This window comes from Wyeomyia smithii, chromosome 2 (assembly GCF_029784165.1).
Source record: "Wyeomyia smithii strain HCP4-BCI-WySm-NY-G18 chromosome 2, ASM2978416v1, whole genome shotgun sequence".
In the NCBI taxonomy this organism is placed as follows: Eukaryota; Metazoa; Arthropoda; class Insecta; order Diptera; family Culicidae; genus Wyeomyia; species Wyeomyia smithii.
Genome location: NC_073695.1, coordinates 245,915,514 through 245,928,778, shown reverse-complemented (window position 1 = coordinate 245,928,778; position 13,265 = coordinate 245,915,514). Strand labels below are relative to the sequence as shown.

Below are 13,265 nucleotides of genomic sequence, written 5' to 3'. Positions count from 1 at the left end.
GAAGACCGCAAGGCTACCTTGCTTGTGAAAAAAGAAATTTACCCCAGACTGATTGAATGTCTGTCGAAAGGCTCACCATTGAATTTTACTAGCAATACTGCAATCATTGTAAACCGTGGATTTATTACAGCCCTCCGTTTAAAAGTGCCACACCACCTCTGCTTTCGAATGATCTCACAGTGCACAGTGGTCTAAATTCGGAAAATCGTGATCGCTTCAGTTTTGATTGTAAAAAATTGATTTTATGCACTCAATGTCTTCAGCAAAATTGTTTCATAGAACAAGATCTTACTTTCGGCGTTTTCAGTTTTTCGATCAATCCACCTAACAGTTGGGTAAAAATAATATTTTTTCTAATTTTCGATATACCAGATTGCTTCCTTCAGCAAAGTTGTGGAAAAATTCAAAAGAAAAACAATTACTGAATACTGTATTCAGTCCAAATTTGGCCGCGTCCTGTTGTTTACATCCAAATGAAACAGATGTTGTCATTTTTTAATGTTTTTCGCGAAAGTTTGAAAATGTGTGGCTTTTCTAACGACCATCTTTGGTCGAATTGTGCACAAATGAAAATAAACCAAAGAAGGTGTGAGTATGCGTATGAGTGTGAGGGTCTGCTGACCCCACAATGGACAGGAAGATAAAAGATTATTTCAAGAAGCATCCTTCAGCATCAGTACGAGTTACTGAAAATAAAAATTAGGTACCTCATTATGCCTACAGATTCGTCGGATGCAGAAGTAGCCAAAACGAAGCACCAAACAGCCTGAATCTGCGAAACTGAGGGCTAGGGAGCTTTATGACAAACCTCTGACCCAGAAATCGTGGTGTGTTAATCGTTGTTCGGATGACTAAATTTTTCAAAGCTGCACTTTTGGAGTGGCTCAAAAACTAGAATATGCATTTGAATTACAATTTCGTTTACGATTTACATGATCATTACTTACTCAAATAGTCTCCTCCTTCCTTACGATACTTCCTTCCTGAACTCTTTCTACTGTATACTCCTTTCCCGCTTATTTTTCCTATCATTTAATGCATTTATTAATAAATTTACTTGTTACTTTCTTCTCTTTACAGATACTCACAATCAATCACCGTACCAGTCTACGTGACGTTACGGTACTACTCTGGATGGTCAATCGCAGTGTTTCAACCTAGGTAAGTATTTTCATGTTATTTTCTAGCATTCCATCACTATATAAATTTTCTGTAATTTTTTACTTACAGGTCCTCAATCAAAGGATATTTATTCTATTTTTCACTACGGTCCGATCCGGTTCTTCGGTTAAAGTGTGCTACGAAACTGGTAAGTTTTTATTTGTATAAATGATATATTTCCACTACTAGCTTTATTTCAATTTTTTGCTTACAGGTGTCGAGACCAACCAGGTTCACCGAGATTTTCACCTCTTCACTCCTAACACTTATTATAATCCCGAGTTTATAATTAAACAGTTGATTAAATCACGTTAGCTTGAAAACTTTGTTTATGTTTTTCTTTTTCCTCTTCTCCTGCTAGTCAGTTTCCGCTGTCGATCTATCCATGACAGATGAGCGTGTTGGCATATTTTTCATTTGCGTTGTTTTGTTTTCGTTTCGTGCGAAACGGTACTCGCCAATTTTACCGACAACGGTTGATGCCCGGTGATGCGAACATTCCCCTGCCCGTAACATCCGGTAGAGCTTTCTGTACTTCCGGATTTACCATCCTGTATCTCCATCACCGCCAGAGTAGCCACGCCTCGTCGATACACTTTGCCATCCGCTGTTCTTACTTCCGCTTGTCGTATTCTTCCATCGGCTCCCTTTACGACTGCCTGTACGCGTCCTCGTCTCCAATACTTCCGGTTCTTGCCTTCCACCAGGAAGACTAGATCTCCGACTTCCAGTGGCTTCGTGTCCTCGAACCATTTCGGGCGATGATTAAGAGTCGGCAAGTACTCCTGCGACCACCGGTCCCAAAATTTTCTGGCCAGGCCCCGCGATCGGTAATACATGTTGCGCAAAGCTTCATAATATTGATCCGGGTTGTCCAAAACTGCGCCTTCTTTGGTCACTGTTCCACGGATGAAATGGTTTGGTGATAGAGCTTCTTCATCGGCGGACTCCTGTGGAATATAAGTGAGTGGTCGGGTATTGATTAAATCCTCAGCTTCTGCCAAGGCCGTGATGAGAATCTCATCAGTCAACCTCCGCCCGTCATCCAGGACCCTCAAAGCTTCTTTGACGGACCGTACCATCCTCTCCCAGACACCGCCCATGTGTGGTGTACCGGGAGGGTTGAAATGCCAGGCTGTGATGGACGAAGTGACCCTTTCCGCACACTCTTTGTGGATCTTCTCGATCTCCTTGGTCATCACGGTGCTCGCTCCATGGAAACACGTAGCGTTGTCGGAGAATATGTGATCGGGAGTGCCTCGCTTGCTCGAGAAACGTCTGATAGCCATCAGGCAGGACTGCGAGCTCAAACTGTACACTACGTCCAAATGCACAGCCCTCACAGCCATGCACGTAAAAACCGCTACCCATCTTTTCTCTATCCGCCGACCTATGGCTACCTCTACTGGTCCTAAATAATCGACACCTACTGCACTAAATGGTCGAAGATGAGAAGTGGTGCGTTGAACGGGTAACGGTGCCATCAAGGGAGCAGCCGGAACACATCGATTCACCATGCACCACACACATGCCTCGGTCGCTCGTCGAATCGCTGTACGTGCGTTCTGGATCCAGAATTTCTGACGGAGCTCATTGAACACGGTCTCCCTGTAAGCATGACCGTATTTTTCGTGGTAATGTAGAATTAGCTTCTGCGTTATCTCTTGTTTCCCCGATAGGATGATAGGGAATTTCTTGTCGAACGGGATCGCTTCATTGGACTCTATCCTTCCTCGTACTCGCAGCACCCCTTCAGTGTCCAGGATTGGAGAACGTCTGTACAGAATGCTGGATTTCTCGATTTTCTTCGGTGGTTCACCCGCTTCTAGCTCGAGATTTGCTGTAAGTATATCCATCTCAGCCGGAAAACTGGCGAATTGCGACTGCTTCCAAAGGATTATCTCTGCTAGTCGAAGCTCTTTTTGTTGAAGAGGTTGCTGAATCGTGGAAAACCGTGCTTTTATTAATCGTAGATGATGAGCCGTAGCCTGCGAAGTCAATGTTGGCTTACCGGCCTTTTTCCGGCGACAGTTGGCGACGAACCGGGCCACGGTAGCGGTTACCCGCACCAGTTTCGTCCATCGAGAAACAGCACTCACGTTGACCACTTCATGGAACGTCACTAAACCTCTTGCCTCTTCGGTAGTTTCCTCGAGTTGATCGATAATGGGCCACTGGTTGGGCGGTAGAAACAGCATCTTCGGACCATTCACCCAATCCGAATCGTTTTGCAACGGAGGGCCACGGCCCCATTTCGTGAGCACATCCGCGATGTTCTGTTTAGTTGGTACCCATCGCCAGTCCCTCATGTTGGTTACTTCCAGTATCTCCCCCACTTTGAATGCGACGAACTGTTTGTATTTGAACTGATCTGACTGAAGCCACGACAGTACAGTTCGGGAGTCGGTCCACAGTATGGTGCGATCGATATCCAGCGTAGTGGTTTCCAGGAAAGTTTGACTCATTCGTGCTCCGAGGCCGGCAGCCATCAGTTCCAACTTGGGAATCGACTGACGCTTAAGCGGCGCTACCTTTGCACGAGACATGACCAGACTGCAGTTCACTTCTCCATCGACGACCGACCGTAGATATGCCACGCAACCATAAGCATGTTCGCTCGCGTCCGAAAAAGTGTGTAGCTCGAGGGACTCCACCGACGAAGATTCAGCATCACCCAGATAACATCTTGGAATTCGTAATGCTTCGACTTCCGGAAGCAATCCAATCCACTGCTGCCAAAGGTTCCAGCCACAATCGTCAATTTCTTGGTCCCATTCGCAACCGCTTCGCCAGAGATGTTGGACGAGCATCTTCCCATGGATTGTAAATGGAGACAGTAGCCCCAAAGGGTCGAAGAAGCCCATAACGCAGCTGAGAACGATTCGCTTCGTAGGCCGCTTTTCACCGCTAAAATAAGCTTGCATCTCCGGTCGGGAGGTTACGGAGAAGGCAAACGCATCCGCTTCTTGCTCCCAGCTTATCCCGAGTACCCGTTCGTTGTGCTCCTGCTTATCCTGGTTGAAAACGACTGATCCCCCAGCTTTAGCGTCTCCTAACGCAGTCAGGACCTCAGGTGAGTTTGACACCCAATTCCGAATGTCAAACCCGGCTTGTTTATGGATGATCCTCACCTGTTTCGCTCGTTCTATCGCTTTCTCAACCGTGTCGACGCTGTCGAAGTAGTCATCGACATAATGCCGCTTAATGATGGCCGCTGCTGCTTCCGGAAACCGCCCGGCATGTTCCTCTGCATTCCGATTCTTGACGTACTGTGCTGACGCAGGCGAGCACGTTGAACCAAACGTAGCGACGTCCATCACGTACACTTTCGGTTCTTCTGCTCTGTTGTTTCGAAACAGGAATCGTTGAGCTGACTTATCTTTCGCGATTATCTCCATTTGATGGTACATCTCACGGATGTCTCCTCCGAAAGCGATCCGCCGCTCCCGGAAGATGAGAAGCACTGACATAAGCGGCACTAGTAGGTCCGGCCCTTTCAACAGCATTGAGTTAAGGGAAATTCCTTGGACCGTCGCGGCCGCGTCCCAGATGAGTCGGATTTTTCCCGGTTTCTTCGGATTCAGGACTACATTTAGCGGGAGATACCATGTCCTCTCGGGATCTGCAGAGCGCAGTTCTTCTTTGGTGGCTTCATGGGCGTATTTTTTAGCTTGATACTCGTCGATCTGGTTCCGAACGTTTCGATATAACTCTGGTGACCTTTCCAGCTTTTTCTCCAACTGCATTAGCCGCTTCAGTGCCATAGGGTAGCTGTCCGGGAAGCTAACGTCATCCTTGGCCCAAAGGAGTCCCGTCTCGAAACGGTTCCCTACGTGCTTCGTGGTTTGCTCCAATATAGACCGAGCCCTTTTGTCTTCAGCTGATTCTCGGTGCACCCGTACTACGGACTCATCAAGTGCATAATGGGATTTGAGTAGATCGTGAAGATCTTCGTTAGAGACCTGCTGGTGGTATCCCAGATAGCTGCCCTGCGACTCAGGCGATACTCGTCGTGGCCCGTACACTGTCCAGCCGAGTTGGCACCGTACTGCGATCGGCTCACTCGTAGTGCCAATCTTCGCTTCCAGAGGAGCGAAGGCGTGAATGTTGCTGAGCCCTATCAGAATTCCTGGTCGACCTTCATATGAACTGATCGGCAATCCCCGCATATGGTCATACTGCGCCACTAGTTCGTCAGCCTTGAGTGTCTGGTGTGGTAGTCTCAGCTTGTCGACCGTATACACTGACCGCAGCAAAGTCTTCTCCGCATTCTCCTCATCAGCAGCGGAAGTCCACAGGTTCATACGCCTGGAGTTCTTTTCTACACGATAAACGTCCGCCGTCCAGTTAAGCACTAGCTTTTCCTTCACTCCGCCTAGCCCCAAACGATCAGCCAACTCAGTCTCTATCAACGTGATGGAAGCTCCTTCGTCTAGGAACGCAAGCACAGCCAGTGATCTTTCTCCGCAGTGAATCATAACTGGGATCATTCGGAACATCATGGTACCGCTGGGTTTGATGTGTGCGTGCATGGCAACTGCCGTTGTGGCCGGATGAATCAGTGGATTGTGCGGGTCTCCGCAATCATCGACGTCGCACCGAATCTTGAAACGACATTGCCCACTGTGTTCATTCAAACAGACCTTGCACAGTTTCCATTTGCTCACGATCTTCATTCGATCCGCAAAGGGCATATTTTTAAAGTCCTGGCAGAACCTTAGCCGATGGTCGTCTCGTTTGCACGCTTTACACGGCTTCTGCCTCTTCCGATCGTTCCGCCCGTGGGACTCGTTCGCCTCGCTGTGGCTGTATAGAGCAGCTTTCTCCTTCGGCTTGGATCTTGCACTTGTACCAACTGCAGCTTTGGTGTCCGGCTTGTAATCGTAGTTGACGTTCACCTCGCATGCATCTGACACAATCTTGGAGATGAAATCCGTGAACGTTCGCAGCGTCACCTCCTTCTTCTTCCGTTTGTAGTGCAACCACTGTCGCTTTTCTCCGTCCGGGAGCTTATTGACCAAATCCTGAATCAGGATTGGATTCACAAGGTGCAGTGTGAGCTCAGCAGCCTCCAAATGCTCGCAGAGCTGCTCTACTGCATTTCCGAAGGGGATAAAACTGGCCAACCGGTCGGTTTTCGGCGAATCCAACTTACGAACCTTCTCGAGATGGTTTTGAAGCAGTTGCTCAGGGCGGCCATAAAGCTGTCGCAGCTTCGCGATTACCCTCGGAACCGATTTAGGGAGCAGTAGTTGTCCGCGAACCGACTCGAGTGCAGCACCCTTTAAGCTTTCCTGGAGTCTCACCAAGTTCTCTACATCCGAATAGCCACAAGCTTCGTTTGACGCTTGGTAGGCCCCGAAAAACAAAGGCCACTCTTCCGGTTTTCCGGTAAAGGTGGGAAGTTTTCTAGTGAGCCCGTTCCTGGCGCTCAACTGGGCTTTACTCGGCCCAGCACGCTGGTGCCCCTGCCCGTTTTGAGAGCTGATCTGGCTTTTCCTATCGCCTTCCAAGTCGACGGTTTTTTCCTCGTCGTCGTCATCGGAATCATCGGAGCTGTAATCGTCTTCATCACTCTCGACACCACTGTTGATATTCTCGAGGCGATCGAGATTTTCCTTCGTAAGCTTGCCAGGCTTTATTCCCTCCGGAGATTGCTTCGAGGTAGTTGCTTGGTCGTCTTGGCCTCTGGGTTTCTGATTTTTAATCTTCGACTTTTCCTGTACTTCTATCTTCTCCATACGCCTTTCCAGCTCGGAGATTTTCTCGCGATGCTCGTCTTCCATCGCCTTCATTTGCTCGAAGTGCATTCGTTTTTCCCGCAATTCCGCTTCGAATAGCGTACGTTTTTCCTCCATTTCCACTTCGCGCAAGTCCCTGGCGGCTTCCAGCTGCTTTTCGCGTAACATTCGCTCTAGGTGCATTTGCTTCTCCTTCAGTGCGTTGTTGATTTCCAACTCCTTCTGCTTGATCAACCATTCGGCTTCCATTTCCTCCTCCTTACGTTTCCTTTCCGCTTCCATAGCTTTCAGCTTCTCGGCGACGGTTGGAGGAATGGGAGTGGCATTTTTTTTCTCACGGGTCTTCTTCAGCTTTTCCTGACAAACTGCTTGGCACGACGCATCCGGACAGAACCACTTCTTGTCCTTTTTCGGCACCGTATTTACACCCACGCAGCGCGTGTGATACCAGCGGTCGCAGTTATCACAGGCAATCATAGCCTCATTCTCCGTCGAAATTTGTCCACATTGTTCGCAGGGGGTAGCAGTCAAGTCCAGGGATTTGCTACTCATCGTGGTTGAGGCCTCCGAAATCTCGTTATTTGATTTTTGAGAATGTTCGGATGACTAAATTTTTCAAAGCTGCACTTTTGGAGTGGCTCAAAAACTAGAATATGCATTTGAATTACAATTTCGTTTACGATTTACATGATCATTACTTACTCAAATAGTCTCCTCCTTCCTTACGATACTCCCTTCCTGAACTCTTTCTACTGTATACTCCTTTCCCGCTTATTTTTCCTATCATTTAATGCATTTATTAATAAATTTACTTGTTACTTTCTTCTCTTTACAGATACTCACAATCAATCACCGTACCAGTCTACGTGACGTTACGGTACTACTCTGGATGGTCAATCGCAGTGTTTCAACCTAGGTAAGTATTTTCATGTTATTTTCTAGCATTCCATCACTATATAAATTTTCTGTAATTTTTTACTTACAGGTCCTCAATCAAAGGATATTTATTCTATTTTTCAATACGGTCCGATCCGGTTCTTCGGTTAAAGTGTGCTACGAAACTGGTAAGTTTTTATTTGTATAAATGATATATTTCCACTACTAGCTTTATTTCAATTTTTTGCTTACAGGTGTCGAGACCAACCAGGTTCACCGAGATTTTCACCTCTTCACTCCTAACACTTATTATAATCCCGAGTTTATAATTAAACAGTTGATTAAATCACGTTAGCTTGAAAACTTTGTTTATGTTTTTCTTTTTCCTCTTCTCCTGCTAGTCAGTTTCCGCTGTCGATCTATCCATGACAGATGAGCGTGTTGGCATATTTTTCATTTGCGTTGTTTTGTTTTCGTTTCGTGCGAAACGGTACTCGCCAATTTTACCGACAACGGTTGATGCCCGGTGATGCGAACAATCGTACAGTCTGTTGATCTGATCTTGTTACTTTCCATAATTCTAAGGATGCGCTAGAGTAGTATAAAACAGGCAATGTCTCATATGTACCAAAGGATATGAATCCACGAAACTGTCCTGAGGCTCGCCCAATCAAAACTTTCTGGGTTTTGACGAAGGCGAAGCTAAGAAAACATATAAAACCAGCGGAAATGTTCGAAAATTCAAGAAAGATTGCCCGAAAGTGGTGAGAGTGGTGGTGTTAGGAATAAATTAGAGAGCTCGCGTATCCTACCAAAAATGCAAAATAATTTAAAACGGCCAATTACCATATAAAATAAGTATTTCCGGAACGGGGATGATGTTCAGAGGACAGTAATCTACTCCAGACGTTTTTTTGAAATCCAAGATGGCGGCTTTCGGTTTCTGTAAAGCAACCTAAAGGACCAAATAACACCCAATATGGGTATTTCCAGAACCGGAATGATGCTTAGAAATCAGAAATCGACTCCAGACGTAGGTTAGCAGTCGGAGATGGCAACTTCCGGTTTTTGGAAAGCAACCTAGAATGGCCATTACACTCCAATGTGAGTATTCCCGGAACCTGGATGATGATCAAACCCTGTAGAACGACCCAAGACACTATTTTGAACTTCAAGATGCGTAGTGAAATAAAAGAAACTGTCATTTTAGTGCTCTTGAAGTTTTTGTGTTTAAATTTGGATGTTATTTGTTGCAAAATACTCGAAAAAGCTCAAATTTCGATCAGTATCTAAAATTTGATTTTTAAACAACACAAAACTGGCAAAATCTGCCATAATAATGCCGATATTGTCCTGCTTCACAAAGATACGATCACTAGAATTGTGCAGATGTACAAACAGTGTGGTTCTATTCCACCAACTAAGGGATCGGAGCAACCATTAAAGACAACTAGCCGAATTGAAAGAGCTATCGTGAGGGCTGAGCTGAACCGGAGACTATAAGCTCCGAAAACTGGGAAACAGTTCATTCTCCTCTTGTTAGAGTTACTTTATGATTTTAAACTAAATTCAGGATCATTTTATGAATTTTTGTTTGTTTTTTTTCTGGATTCCAGGAGCGTTCCTAAACTTTTAAGTGAGTTCGGAATACCAAGTTGGCATTATTCGTTTGTTTCTTTTTTTCACAGGAATTAACATTATTTTAGACGGTTATATTTTCTGCTGTTTCTTTTTTTACCTAATAAGCCTTTTTCAGCACATTTTGGTTAATTTATGATCATATTAGGTGTTATTCTCTTCTGTTTAATTAAAGCGTCCTAAACCATTATTTCCATTGTTGACTTTTTCTAGCCTTACAGATATACAGCTCTAGAGGTCGTATGAAATGGTGACGTAGGACAAATATAAACATTGATTTTAACTCTCGTTTAACATATTTCACTACGCCTGTTATACACCGTGTATCTCACACAGGGATAAAGGCTCCACTTGCTTTCGTTGTTAAGAGAAAGAATGAAGTTGATTTTTCTACACGCAGTCTTTCTATAATTGAGCATTGAAGGCGTGGCCACGCAGTTTCGAGAAAGAGAAACGAAACAGAACATCTTTGATACTACTGACTAATTTTCACAAGCACCAAAAGAAAGTTTGTGCTTTCCCGATGCGAAAATTACTGTGGTTTTTAGATTGACTAATTTGCGTTATTAATATTCGACCGATAACGGTGTTCGAGTGTTGAACCGGAAAATCACTCAATTTAGCAGTGAAATTTCTTGAAATGAGGTTTATATCTTGCTGCCATATACTGTTCATAGGCAACACTAACATTTATCTTTGATGCTCTGGTCGTTATTGTAAAAATTATTAGGCCGTTACAAATTTTATTTTCATTTTGTCAGCCCCCCCCCCTCCCTTCAAAAATCTTGATGATTGGAAGGGGAAGAAAAAAAAGCTCAAACCGTTTTGTTCATTTCATTGGTTTTCCGACAGCATAAATGCTTAATTTAGCAACAAACAAGTCAGGTGACAGCGAGAGTTTTTTCGAAAGGCAAGCGAAATAAATAATAATAATAATAAAGTGTTATTTTTGGGAACATTCATAAATGATGTAGCTTTTTTTTTAGATTTTCCCCAGACTTCCTGTGCACGTACTTTTTTCTCAAGCGACGAGAGAAATCTTTCTCTCGCTCGTAGAATTTCCATGTACGTGCGACGAGACGAGACAACGTCATATGCGATTTGCAGGTTGCTCTTTCGCTTCTCTTTCGGTTCGGATTACGATGCGCAAGCGATGTTTCGTCGCACTACGAATTGAGCGAGACGCCTGTACTGTACATACATGATACAGCTCGTGCGCCAGAGTTGTGAGACTTTCTCGTGTACCAGGCTCAAAGTAATACTTATTTTGTGCGGTTCTGTTAGGGAAAGTCAATTTTATTCGATTCAAATGGAACTTTGCACTCGTGTTTGACTTGGCAAACTATGTATTTTTTTAAACTTTTTGGGCCAGAGTGAATTGTTAATGAAAACTTGATCTTGGTTAGCAAAAAATAAAGTAAAATAGTAAATTTTTTTCAAAGCAACCCCACTGTGGGTTGCTAAACTAAAAAAACCGTGATCGTTTTAGATTCGACTGTGAAATATTGATTGTATGTACCCAGTGTCTTCAGCAAGTTTATTCCATATAACAAGGCCTTTCTTTTGGCATTTTCGATTTTTTTTATCAATCCTCCTAGTAGTTAGATATAAAAACTTTTTTTTCTAATTTTCAAAATACCAGATTGCTTTCTTCAGCAAAGTTGTAGGAAAATATATAAGAAAAAGAATTGCTGAACACTGTAATCTTCTAACTGTACGTCTGATATGACGAAGCAGAGTTTTACGAGGAACATTCCTCAAAATTAACTTTTCGGCCATAACTTTTTCTGTAATCGTCGAAACAATTCAAAATGTTCTAAGATTTTGTTCATTCTGCTAAACCTTGCATTTTTGTAGAATATATTGGTTTGCTATTTTTATTTGTTGTAAAGATATTTCTAGTTTTTTTCGCTGAAAATAACCATATTCTGAGTCCATATTTCTGCGAAGGTTGCAAATAGTAGCAAACCAGACTGTATGCATTTGAAAGTTTGTCAAAAGAAATGTATTACTCATAAGAGTTCAACTGTTTCTAGTTGTATCCAACCGAGTACTGAATGAAAGGAAAACACCCCTCAAAATTAGTTTTTTGTCCATAACTTTTTCTGTAATGTTTCGACGATTCTTAGATGTTCTAAGATTTTGTTCATTCTTCTAAACTGCCCATAAATGCATAACAGTCCCATGTGAGTTTTCATCACTTTTGAGATAAACCTTAGAAACTTCTTTGCATTACGTGTGCTCTCGAAAATTTACAACAAAAGTTAGGTTTGTTGCTAAAATAATGAAAAAAATATTGATTCTGGTCAGGCCCACGTTACGAATAAACGCATAACTGGCTCAGAGCTAAAACCAATTAGCAGAAAATCATGGTAACTTTCATTAAAAGACTAAATAAAGTGTACTGATCGGAACAACAATGACCTCATTGCATATAAAAATATTCTGCACAATTATATTTACCTCGGATGAATGCTTATTTTAAATTTTTGTTTCTTTGATTGAATCCATAGGAAGGAAAAAATGCTATGGTTTACCTGCGTCTACTGCGTTTTACTCAGTTGTACGTTTTTGGCAGTGTGACTCCTATGCGTTTATGGGCAGTAAACCTTATAAACAAATGCTTTGACAACAAAAGCTAGTCGAACTTTTTGATTGAAAATGTTTACTAAAACCTCTTAAAATCATAAACTTTATTTTTTTCTTGGAAAATTACATCTGGTTTTCTTCCGCTTTTAAATCATTTTTAATAAATACTTCAAATAGTTAAATATTAGGGACAATATTTTGAGTCATGAATAAAAAAGTCCCTGCTGTGCTTAAAGATGCTCTGAAGCACCATTCAAATTTTAACTTTTTTCTTCAAAATGCAATATTTTACACTCACTTTAATTGGTCTACAAAGTATTTTGCTTAAACTAACCCGAAAGTATTTTTAAATCATGTGAACGGGAAAGGGTTACAAAATCGGATTTCTCAGTTCTTTTTTTCTCATAATAAGTTATTTAGATAGACATTTTAGTCCAAAAAGTGCGATGCCCGCCTCCACCCAAAATCATCAGAGCATGAATGTTTTGCAAAATGTTTAATTTGATTTTTTTGTAAATGTTTACCTTCAATAAAAATATTTACATTTCATTCCACCATCCTGAAATTTAAACCAGAAATTTTGTTATAACTTCGGATTTCTTCGAAAAAAAAATGAGAAAAAAAATAACTCTTAATTTTTGTTTGTCAATTAAGTTAAGGTGTTTGTTTATAATTTATTTTGACCAAAAAAGGTTTTATTGGGGTGTATTTTTTTATAAGCATTATTAGTTCCCTGCAATTCATTCTCAGACAGTTTATTTTGTACAACTGAAGGATTCTGAGCTACAATGCTTTGAATCAAACATATACCAAAATACTTATGTTCTTTTAAAAAAATTCTCGTGAGTCTGAAAAAATTGCCCGCCCTCGAAAAATATTCAGTTTGTTAAGTCAGGTACGTGTGCTGAGATTATAAAACACATTATAAAACATATATTTACTAGATAATATAACACCGTAGCATTGAATTGCATTTTCGTCTCCGGTATCGAAAGCATCATGTATCAGCGACATGATTCGAGCAACGCGTCTCCCACAGTTACTCAAAGATTTGTGTCTTCGATACAGTATGAGCCCTCAGACCCTTCTGGAAGTGCATTAGTTGGAAAATTTCATAAAACAATATTACTAAGATTATTACAAAAGTTCACATCGTTGCACAAGGTAATATTCCCCTAACAGCAAAAAAGATCAGATTACTATAAATACGAGTATATATAGTCGCACTAGAGTTAATGTGGCTCTAGAATCATATATCTG

The 13,265-nt window shown here is 42.4% G+C and overlaps 1 protein-coding gene and 2 long non-coding RNA genes across 5 annotated transcripts in view; 1 reads left to right on the top strand and 2 right to left on the bottom strand.

Moving 5' to 3' along the window:
* LOC129722971 (uncharacterized) overlaps positions 1-7,820 on the top strand; it is a 38,369-nt gene extending 30,549 nt beyond the window's left edge. The window contains exons 2-4 of one of the 3 annotated variants that reach the window (XR_008727691.1): positions 1,081-1,161; positions 1,231-1,309; positions 1,376-1,440. This is a non-coding gene — a long non-coding RNA (uncharacterized LOC129722971). Of the gene's footprint in view, positions 1-875; positions 1,162-1,230; positions 1,310-1,375; positions 1,441-7,737 lie in introns of those variants that run through there. The other 2 variants (XR_008727690.1, XR_008727689.1) reach the window with 2 other exon arrangements.
* LOC129722969 (homeobox protein six1b) overlaps positions 1-13,265 on the bottom strand; it is an 86,145-nt gene that overhangs the window by 43,074 nt on the left and 29,806 nt on the right. The window lies entirely within an intron of this gene.
* Positions 939-1,417, bottom strand: LOC129722970 (uncharacterized). The gene is made up of 3 exons (XR_008727688.1): positions 1,374-1,417; positions 1,229-1,306; positions 939-1,157 (listed from the first exon to the last, which is right to left on the bottom strand). It is a non-coding gene; the product is annotated as an uncharacterized LOC129722970 (long non-coding RNA).